Below are 12,170 nucleotides of genomic sequence, written 5' to 3'. Positions count from 1 at the left end.
TTTGTACATAAATTAACCCACGTACTGAAATAATAATTGGAGTGTTTTCTTAATTAATTGGTTGTTTTTTTCCATGGCCTATACCTGTGGTTCCTGATTGGCAGGTGTATATTTAGATGGTCCCCACACACTGTGTCTAGACACACTAAAAAGATGTGCCTCTTTTATTAACCCGTAGAGTGCTGCAGACGTGTATACACGTTCTAGGTCAAGTATTATGACATCACATGGAACCTTCGTCATAGCGTCGCTATGGTTTGACTGTTTTAATTATTTTTACATATGAGAACGTTAATGGATAATAGGTGCATAAAATCCTCAAAGATATAGACAACTGACAGCTGAGAATGGGTGTTTATTGCAAATTAAAAAAAAAAAAAATCATAAATAAACATGCGTTTGTTTTTAATCTATGATGTTGCAGTTTTTATTCCTCAGTGTTGGCCTACCCACATGCTACAACGAACTGTATTATACATGGCTATATCACCAGAATTACAAGAACAGTGTAGTTTCACTTCGAAATATTACTAAAACGTAGTTATATGGAAGACGTTTTACTATAACGACTTGACGACGTCCCGTACCCAAAAGGACATTCGCGCCATTTTCGACAGCTGATCACGTGATGTCATTGTTTCCCCTTTCCCAGTCGATTTGTTGATGTTATATGAGATGTTATAAAGCAGTTGATATGTATTACAAAAATGGATCATTTGACAGCACAAGTACCACTTCCTTTTATCACGAAAGATATCAGTAGCGCTAACGTATCAACGAATATCAGTGTTGTTGTGTTGTTTTGTTTTTTGGGGTTTTGTTTTTTTCTTCTTTCCTTCTTTTTAAATTTTTGTTGGTTTTTGTTTGGATGTGCATTAAATCACTAAGTTATTATTGTTGTACTTCATAAAAAATCAATAAACTTTATGGTACGGTAATGCAGTGTAATTTTACATGCGATTTACAGACCTATATAGCTATTCACAAAGATTAATTGCCTAAACAAAAATAAATAATAATGAACTGCATTTACGCTCGGTACTGTTTCTTTCCCCAACTCCCATCAAATCACTCTTACATTAAATGAAACTACCGGTAGGTTATGTATTCTCAAAAGTTCGGGAAGGCCGATAGGACTGCAGAGGGGATTGCTTTGAACTTCCTCAATTTTAGGAACCAATCACAAAATCCGAACATAGCATGTCACACATATAATTATGGAGTGGCAAGGCACTGCATTTGCATTAGTCCAGTAGATGTGGTTATGCTTGTATGCAGGCATTTTAACAAGGAAGGGAAGGGAGAGGGGGGGGGGGGGGGTTCTTACTCTGACGAGCGCAGTTTTATGGGGTCATGTTCCGAAAAATATATTGGGGGAGGAAGAGAAAATTTCCTTGAATACGGAGGGGTTTCCATGCGTGTCTGAACCGATACAAAGTTTCGTTATTATATTTTGATAAAGATTTAAAGAGATTTGAGAAAAGAATAAAGATTTTTGGAAATAATCCTCTAATTTTCTGTGCGTTTTGTTTTTATATTCTTCAAATGAATCCATCGCATTGACATCGCTAACTGATAAAAGTAGTTTCGATTTTATAAAGGCGGTCAAAATAATATTTGACACCCAAGTTAAATTATTTTAATGGTGAACACTAGATTAAAATAAAACTGACATCGAAAACATTTAGTTTCCATGGTTTCGGGCTTTCTGACCAACAGTTAAATGGAAAATCATGTGACAAAGAAGTCTGACTGGATATGCAAATTAGGTGTATCCTGTTTCGATACAGTCTGTTGTATCATTGTATCGTAGTTTTTAGTAATAGGCCTACATTGTTCGATATAATACATTTTTGGTAGAAGAATACGTTTTCTTTTGATTTAACCATTTTCGTTAAAACACATCATTTGGGATCTTCGGCAACACATTCAATGCAATATTTTCTGTGCGAGTTTAAACAGACGATCTTATTTTTCCAAAAGGTGTGCATATGTTTCGTACTTTTTTCTTCATATTATTATTATTTATTTTAAAAACATTGTTCTGATAACGCCTTTGTAAGTTAAAAGTAGTTATTACAGTAGTTGTAAATTAAGTGAAAACATTAATTAAAGTACGCAACTTCCTATTTTTGAAGTAATGTCCGTGCTCATTATGTAAAGTCATGTGTCGAACAGCACATGCGTGTTTGCACACAGTTAATAGGTCTGCTCAGCGACCATTAAATTGCTAGCTCGAGTCACCTCCAGCTCTCCGCTTATTGATATGTAGGGGAACTATATATCAATATAAATAAGGGGAGGACTGGGGGCGACTCGAGCTATTAGATTACGTGTCGATCCGGTCAAAAATTTACATTTACTGACCAGCGATATTACTTTACTATTTACGATTGGCTAATGGGGCCATTCGTCGTTCGACACATTTTACCAGGCATAGAGGAATCAAGTAGACATTGTGTGTGTGGGGGGGAGGGGGGCGCGACAGATTGAGGGTGGAAACAATTTTTTTAGGGGGTTCCGGGGTATATTCCCTCGTAAACTTTTAAAAACTAGATGACCTGAAATGCAATTTCCTGCATTCTATAAATAAAATTCATCTTTGCCTTAATATTTACTACAATATTATATTTGATTCAGAATTATTATGGTGGTGGGGGGAGGGGGCCACTAGAGCCCTGTCTCCGCCGTGCCTGTTTACGTAACGCTCTCAAGGAGAATGGGAATCGTGGGATGTGTTTGTATACCGCTTTTGACTGAAACAAAAATATAACTTGAAAAGGGTTGCATGATGAAAAAATAAAATGTATCAGGTTACTACATTTTGATATCAGTGTAACAGGCTAGTCTGTTACACTGTTGTCTAAACCTCACCAAATAACGTTATCAAACCGTAAAAACCTGACATTCTATATTTTATTGCGAGTGTGAGAGAGCGGGGTTTTTTTTTTCTCAAGGTCTGAGAGCACTTTTTTTTCTTTTTTTTTTAAAGTGCAAGATTTTGCATTACTTGTTGACTTGCCACAAAGATCAACAAAAAGGTGTGTGTGTGTGGGGGGGGGGGGGTTTCAATGACACCACTAGAGCACATTGATATGTTAATCATCGGCTATTGGAAAAAAAAAGTTTGTTTTATTTAACGACGCCGCTAGAGCACATTGATTTTTTATCTTATCATCGGCTATTGGACGTCAAACACATGGTCATTCTGACACTGTTTTTAGAGGAAACCCGCTGTCGCCACATAGGCTACTCTTTTTTACGACAGGCAGCAAGGGGTCTTTTATTTGCGCTTCCCACAGGCAGGATAGCACAAACCATGGCCTTTGTTGAACCAGTTATGGATCACTGGTCGGTGCAAGTGGTTTACACCTACCCATTGAGCCTTGCGGAGCACTCACCCAGGGTTTGGAGTCGGTATCTCGATTAAAAATCCCATGCCTCGACTGGGATCCGAACCCAGTACCTACCAGCCTGTAGACCGATGGCCTGCCACGACGCCACCGAGGCCGGTCGGCTATTGGATGTCAAACATTTGGTAACTTTGACATATAGTGTTAGAGGAAACCCACTATGTTTTTTCATTACCGTATTTGACCGGAAATAAGCCCAGGGGGCCAAGACAACTCATTATGAGCTTAGCATGGGGTGGGCTTATTCCCAGACACAGGGCCAGTTTTGTTGAAAAAAATAAATAATAATAATTAAATGAACTAGGAACAAAACAAAAAAACGTTCAGTAGCACATCTATTAATTAGTGTTCCATTTGTTATTAATAAATAATAATTGTTTATTAATTAAACTTTTTATTTTTACTAGTATCCAATTATCAGAAACACACCTTCTATGTTACAATTACTTACTAGTGTTGTTTATTTACATCCAAAATTTAATGCTGAGAAGACTTAAAACAACAGCAATTAACAACAAACTCAATAGCATATACACACGTTTCTGACACAGGCAGTCAGCTTACACTACAAAGAATTGTCAATCTAGGTCAATGTTTTTAGCCAATCAGAATAAGGTATTTGCTTAATTGGTATTAACTGCGGACCCAGTGTGGTGGTAAAAATAGGCATTGGTTTTTAGTTCAGACTTGGGTACTTCAATGAAATAATGCAGGTATGAAATTGAAAACAATGTTACACACTGTTACTGTTAGACTGCTAATCTCACTGGTGGTAAAATTTTGTGTTACATTTGTGTTTAATTATCTGCAGGAGGTATGACCTTTTAAATGAACTTTGAGCAAACTTGCAATTTCGTGTTATTTATAAGGTGACGAAGTTGGAGGTGGGCTTATTTACGAATGAGGGCCAAAACGGATGGGGGCTTATTCAAAGACATGGGCTAATTTCCGGTCAAATACGGGTAGTAGTAAGGGATCTTTTATATGCACCATCTCACAGACAGGATAGCACATACCACTGCCTTTGATATACCAGTCGTGGTGCACTGGCTGGAACGACAAATAGATCAATGGGGATCGATCCCAAACTGACCGCCATCAAGCGAGCGCTTTACCACTGAGCATCGTCATGCCCCTCAAAGATCAACAAAGGACCATTCAACATTAACATAATGCAGACATTTGTTTTTACCCTAATTTTTAACGGCTATTGTCCCATCCCATAATGCATATACTACAATATAAGGGAACCATTGAAAATGTATTACAATAACTGGGTTCAATTTACAAAATGTATTATTATACAGAGTTCAGGAGTTTGGTGTTGTATCTGATGAGTTTGATCTACATAATAATACACTTCTTAGTAAAAACAAGCGTAATATGCACTATATAAAAAAAAAACTACTTTGAATTTTTTGTTTTTATGTAAGTAACTTTGACCTTTGATCTAATGACCCAAACCCAATATGTGACTATCTAGCACTACGGTCATGCAGCAGACAAATGAGGTCAGTTTGTTACATGGAGGTCAATTAAGTAAACGGTTCCATAAGAAATACATTGACAATTGATTCTTTCTATTTATTGTGACCTTGACATTTGACCTGGTGACCCCAAAAGCAAAATATAGATTGGTGATGCATAGTAGAAGTTTTAGGTCTGTTTGTTTAACAATTTTTGTAAGAAGTTTTGTGAGAAATGCCCAACAGTTGCGTCTTTTTTGTTAGAAATGCCCAATAATTGCCCCCTTTTTTTTAAAATGTGACCTTGACCTTTGACCTGATAATCTATGACCTACAAAGTAATATGTGCATTAGTTAGTTTGCCTAGTTTGAAGTTCATAAGTAAGATGTTTGAAGAAATTTCTTAAATGATTTAGTATGTAATCCAATGGAAACTACTGTTTTCATTATTAACTATGTACATGACCTTTGACCTCAGGACCTTAATATTAATCAGATGCACTCTTGTTGTATAAGGGTCTGTTAACAGACAGAGGATTATAATAACACTATTCACTAATGATTTTGGTAAAAGTAAACCTGCTTCAATTTCACCTTTTTGGCAGTTACCCAATTTGCAGTGGTTACCATGGTAACAGATTTTAAAAATTATAAACATTATATTAATTTAAAGGACATTTAATATTCTTAAGGAGTGTGTAATTTGAAGAATAATTAACAAAAAATGTAGCAACAGTAACACTTTTAAAACTAGTTAATGCCGAAAATTATGATGAAACAAAACTGATAGTACTAATCATTTCATGTCATTTTTTATCAAATAAAGGTGTTTTCTAGTTGGAAAATCCATTAAAAACATAAATATAGTTAATAAATAAAGACATAGTCTTATATTACAAGAACTTTATTAACTTAAAATTATTTTTTTATTAAGTAGTATCAAAGAACAAATCTTTTGAACTTTGTACTTGTTGCCATGGTAACATAAATAAAATATTTTATTTTAAAATATTGTAGTAAAGTAGCCAGTCCATTATAGAATATGTGTATATATTTTCATTTCAATATGCCAAAAATTAAGAGAGATATCATTAAAAATGTATGATAGGTCAAATTCTTGAAATTTTTTAAAAACAATGCAGCCTGATAAAGGTTAAGATCACAGGGTATTGTGTGTTAACCACACGGACACCCCTCTAATCGTAATCGATCAGCCGTCTTGCTGTATTATTGTAAGTAATTCTGTAAAACCCTTGATTAAGTAGACTTTCCCATCTAAAATCACAAAACTGACCAATTACGTAGTCCCAAAGAAAAGAAAATTATTACTTGGGTATCTTGAGTGGTCGTTTTTGCTCGAACATAGCATACCAATAGGCTTAATAATATGCTTTTTTTTTTTCTTTGGATATTTTTTTAAAAGAAAAATACTGTAACTCTATTTCGTTCTATTGATGCAAATTGAAATATATTTAGTTAAATAATTATACTATCAAGTCATTTGTGTTGTTTTGCAAGTCAGAGCGTTTGTTTACACTGTGCAGATGGACGGAGCTGATGTCACCTCGCCCCAAGCTATACCACCGGACGTCACAAAAATGAAACAAAATGGCTGCCCCCAGTTAGCAGGAATAATCGTGGGTTTTTTTATTAACTCTAAAATTACGCGTTTTTCATTTGTTAAAGTGTCAGTATGTGTTGGTGGACCAGGTATGCATCTTTCCAACACATAAATCTCTTGTTTGAGTTTACTCTACCTTTAAAGAAGAGTAATTTTTAGGTCCCCATAACAAATAAATTTATACGTTAATATATCTTAAATAGCTACCCATATTCTTAGGGGAGCAATCAATCAGTCCCCTCAGTTTTTTTCATGGCAAGGTCTGGTTTTGGTGTATGTTTTTTTGCAGTATCTATGTAAAATTGGTTGTGCTATAATTGATATAGTTATCACTAATTTCTTGATCTGAATATTTGCACAATGTGAAAAAACAGACAGACAGGACAGAGACAAAATCTAAACACAACTCTGGTTGGTGCAATACGGGACTAATAAAAGAAGACGTTTGTTTTGTTGAACGACACCACTAGAGCACATTGATTTATTAATCATCTGCTATTGGATGTCAAACATATGGTCATTTTGAGTCATAGAGATAAAACCTGCTCAGTGGCGTAGTGTGGGTTGCCAGCACCCGGGGCAGGGCAAGTATTGCACCTCCTAACCAGTAGACCGTTAGCACTCCCCGAGTACCTTCCACCAGTGCAGAATTTTGCATTCAGAGAAATCGTCCCGGTGGCCCCGCACACGCTACCTCAATGAACCCATTACATTTCTCCATTAGTAGCAAGGGATATTTTATATGCACCATCCCACAGACAGGATAGCACATACCACGGCCTTTGATATACCAGTCGTGGTGGGACTAATAAAAATGCCAGTAAGATATTGCATGGATTTACAAGTCATGAATGGCTGGTATCCATCTCTAGTCAAGTCATAAATGGCTAGAATCTCTAGAAGCTGTACAAATAGGAAATTTGGTGCAGTTCATTCATAAAAACAGGGAATATCTGGGATCTGGGGAAAACCCACAAATAGTAACAACTGCCAACATTTTTCTTATTTATAAATGAAAGTGATGTAGGCTGGTAGGTACAGGGTTCGCAGCCCAGTACCGGCTCCCACCCAGAGCGAGTTTTAACGACCACTACACCCTCTTCTCTCACTAACCACTAACAACTAACCCACTGTCCTGGGCAGACAGTCTAGATACCTGAGGTGTGTGTCCAAGATAGCATGCTTGAACCTTAATTGGATATAAGCACGCAAATAAGTTGAAATGAAACTGAAAATGTAGAAAAAAAGAAAAAAAAGATACAAATTAACTAGAACTATTTAACCTTTAGACTACTGGATTAATTTTTGACATAAACCACATTCAGTGGGTACAAGTTTATATTTGAATCAGTAAGTATTATTTTGGTGGGTCTTTATAAATGATATTTTAGATCAGTTAATGTTGATTAAAATTAGGCAAAAAATCTAAAAAGCTGCGTTTATATACGGGCATTTGTGGCAAGCTGTTCAGTATCTATGTCCATTATTCCCAATAACAGTGGTTTTCTGATCCCAAGTTTTGGAGGTGTTTTTTTTATAGAACTACAATTCATATCCCAATATTTGGTGATTAAATTTATTATCAAATTAGCTGTCACAATCAGCTATCGATCCCTGAAAATGGCCACGACGTGCCGCCATTGTTGTCAAGTGAAAATACTTGCCGAAAACCAAAGTAGCCATTGTGTAAAGTAATGTTTACAGGAACCTTTATAATTAATTTCCGGTGAAGCGTCAATGCAAAACGGCGGGAAATATGAATTGGGGAATGCAGTGTATACAAAGTTTGTTTTGTTTAACGACACCACTGGAGCACATTTATTAATTAATCATCGGCTATTGGATGTCAAACATTTGATAATTCTGACTCTTAGTCATCAGAGAAAACCCGCTACATTTTTCGTAATGCAGCAAGGGATCTTTTATATGCACTTTCCCTCAGATACGAAAGCACATACCACGGCCTTTGTCCAGTATTAAAACAAAGATGACACCTCTAAAGTTCTATTGACAGTACTTCAAGAAGTAAAGTTTAAGCAGTCAACTAAATTTCTATTGACAACAACAAAAAAGAAGTATTTTTCTAACTGAGCATTGACACCCCTTCAATAGGAAACATTTGTAAGATTAAGTGCAAGGCACCAGAGCACAAACACTACCCACGGAGTCTTCTCATCAGAAAGCTGGCCTCCTGGGGATACATACATATAAGCACTATTTGATTGAGCATCATCACTTTAATAATGGAGTGAAAGTTTGTTGTGAAAACCCGGCCAGTCAGAAACACCATTGTGTAGACTTTCATCTGACACAGTCCCACTTAGAGCTATATATTCAGTAAAGCACAGCTCAAACTTACAAATTGGGCAATTCTGTTGCGTTGGACTAAAATTTCAGACACTTCAGCCAAGCATTACATATATATACAAAATGTTCCACAACTTTTTATTGTTATACATTGTAAGAACCAACTAGGGCACCATTGTCATATATAAACTTTATTCCATCCTTATGTCGCTTTAGGTGTACAGAGGAAAATATGCATGGTGCCGGACTTGTGCACAAAAACTGCAATTTTTCACTCACACATGGTTATGTCTAATTCTGTGATGTGTGATGGCATATTAGAAATATTGTGTCCTATTCCTATAGGGTAGATGTTTATCTGTATATCAGATGTAAAAACTTTGTGTTTTAATCACGCAAAAACAACAGAGATAAACATGCTTGGTGTCGGATGTACATTTATTTGGTGTCGGAGGTATTCGTGTGAAATACAACTTTACATGTTTTGAAAAACAGTTATTATAGTTAACAAACAAGATGATATTAAAAACAAAAACAGTTTGAGCTAGGATTTATTATTTTTGTTTGAAGAAAATGAAAAACAATTACCAGGTGCATCACAGGAGTGGGGGTTCAGGTGGTGGGGATGACCTTTAGCATGCCAGCGTTTATCGCTATCTGCCAGTGGCGACTATAGTCGCCAAGCTTAGGATGTTTGAATTTCGCACTATTTTGTCTCACCGGCCTCGGTGGCGTCGTGGCAGGCCATCGGTCTACAGGCTGGTAGGTACTGGGTTCGGATCCCAGTCGAGGCATGGAATTTTTAATCCAGATACAGACTCCAAACCCTGAGTGAGTGCTCCGCAAGGCTCAGTGGATAGGTATAAACCACTTGCACCGACCAGTGATCCATAACTGGTTCAACAAAGGCTATGGTTTGTGCTATCCTGCCTGTAGGAAGCGCAAATAAAAGATCCCTTGCTGCCTGTCGTAAAAGAGTAGCCTATGTGCGACAGCGGGTTTCCTCTAAAACAATCTGTGTGGTCCTTAACCATATGTCTGATGCCATATAACCGTAAATAAAATGTGTTGAGTGCGTCGTTAAATAAAACATTTCTTTCTTTCTTTCTATTTTGTCTCATTTGCATACACATTCGAACTCATTTGTAACTTGTTTCCGGTTCCAAAACGAGGCTTTTCTTCATTTTCGCTTTCGATTGTGTACATGTGTTGGATTTTTACCGATCTTTTCGAAATCTTTTTGGATATATTTTTATCGATAATTCAAGGAGGAGGATAACAGGCTTGATGTTATGGAGGTTTTTCAAGATGATGATTCTGGTAGTGAATTTGAAGGATTTACGCTAGAAAATCTTTGTGAAATGGGTGATATTAGTGAAGGTAGTGTTGAGTGGAGACTCGGAAAACTTGTGGAATACAGAATTAACTGTTCAGAAACAATAAGGTGAGGGTTGAACTAACTACCGTATTTTTCGGCATATAAGCCGCTACTTTTTTACTGTGAATTGCAAGGTGTGGTTTATAAAGCGGTGTGCTTTATTTATGAATTTTACGGTAACCACTGTGCATATAAACTTCTTTTTTTTCATTCTCATAATAATAATATAGCATACCAAATGACTGGGACTGAAGTATTATAATGGAATGGCTCTTTATTAATAGTCTAGTCAGGCTAGAAATAATATGTACATCACTTGTATATTGTTATACTTAGTTTCAAAAATGGACTCTTCCATGAACTTACTTAGTTTGATTTCTGTAACATTTATTGTTAGTAGTGCATCAGATGTGTTTGTCAGATGTTCTAAAAGGAAATAACTTTCCTCATATTATACAAAGTAGTGTATGTAGTAAACACACCCAACTTGCATGTTCGATATTGCAGATAAAAAGCCAGTAGCAGCCTTAACAATGTCACGTGATACAATTACAATGTCATGGCCATTTATGGCCAATTGACCCCTCCGTACGGCGTGATTGACAATCGCGCTGGACCAATCATGTTTCGTGGTTCAAAAACCGCGGGCCCAAATTTGCTTGGAGGCCATTAGGTTAGACAACATAATATTTTTCGATATGTAATGTTTTTGTATAGTTAGCATTAAAATTAGTTAAAATAATTGTCTCCTCCAACTGAATTATAATCATAGTAAACATATACTTCTGCTGACAAGTGTTAACAGCGATGACAACTATGCGGAGCCTACAATTGACGTAAAAATCAGTGTTTTCCTACGAAACCATTACATGGTATTGAAAGTGAAATTTTGCCGAAATCCATCAAAATTCAACTGATATATAAATTCTACGAAGGTAAGAGTTTAAGAAACACTTTCCCTCCAATGTAATGGAATTTACTGACTAATTTAATCGGTCTTCGATGTATATATTGTCATTAACAACCCGTTGTTAAACAATACACAGTCAGACGAATGGTCAAAATAAAAGTGTTGGCAAGACTTCCGATCGTTCCAGCATTCATTTAATTTAGGCATAAGTTAAGTTTAGGGTTAGTGATAGTATTAACAAGCATGCTGGAACGTTTGGAAGTCTTAGCCTTTTTTCTTTTTCTTTTTGTTTGCATGTGTGTAGGCGTGAGTCTGTGTATGTGCTTGTGTGTGTGTGTGTGGGGGGGAGGGGGGGTTGAGGGAGTAACCTATATGGTTGTTAGCTTTAGGGGGATAAGGAAGTATTGTCTGGAAAGTTATAAATTAGGCACATTTTATGTAGGGACCCTGAAATGTTTTGAAGCAAAAAAAAAAAAAAAATAATAATAATAATTGTGATTTTTTGCAATCGGAACAGATCTGCCGGTTACGGGTTTCTCGGTTTGATTCGATTTAAGCCAGTGCATCACGACTAGTATATCAAAGGCTGTGGTATGTGCTATTCTGTCTGTTGGGTGGTGTGTGTATATATATATATATATATATATATATATATATATATATATATAAAAAAGATACCTGGCTGCTAATGTAGCAGGTTTGCACTAAACTATACATGTCAAAAGTACAAAATGTTTGACATCCATTAGCTGATGATTAATAATTCAATGTGCTCTAGTGGTGTCTTTAAACAAAACAAACTTTAACTTATCCATTAGTCCCCCTCCACCCCACCCCTCAATTAAAACAACCCAATTTTACCATAATATATATTAAAACAATTCCTCACCTAACAGCAGATAATTACCAATCTTGGGTAATTTGTAATAAATACTGGCAAGACATTTTATTATTCCTTTATTGTTATTCTTAGGATTTTCAACTTAATGGTTTCTGCCAGAGGCCACTGAGGTTAAACTTATGTACCCTAAAATCTTGGAAATTAATAGATATATTTTTTAATGTTCAGATAAAT

At 36.0% G+C, this 12,170-nt stretch overlaps 1 protein-coding gene across 2 annotated transcripts in view; it reads right to left on the bottom strand.

Annotated features, from left to right (window-relative positions):
- Window positions 1–12,170, bottom strand: part of LOC121388249 (retinoblastoma-like protein 1) — a 158,398-nt gene that overhangs the window by 60,324 nt on the left and 85,904 nt on the right. The window lies entirely within an intron of this gene.

The sequence above is a fragment of the Gigantopelta aegis genome, chromosome 14 (assembly GCF_016097555.1).
Source record: "Gigantopelta aegis isolate Gae_Host chromosome 14, Gae_host_genome, whole genome shotgun sequence".
In the NCBI taxonomy this organism is placed as follows: domain Eukaryota; kingdom Metazoa; phylum Mollusca; class Gastropoda; order Neomphalida; family Peltospiridae; genus Gigantopelta; species Gigantopelta aegis.
This window is presented reverse-complemented; position numbering and strand designations above follow the sequence as displayed.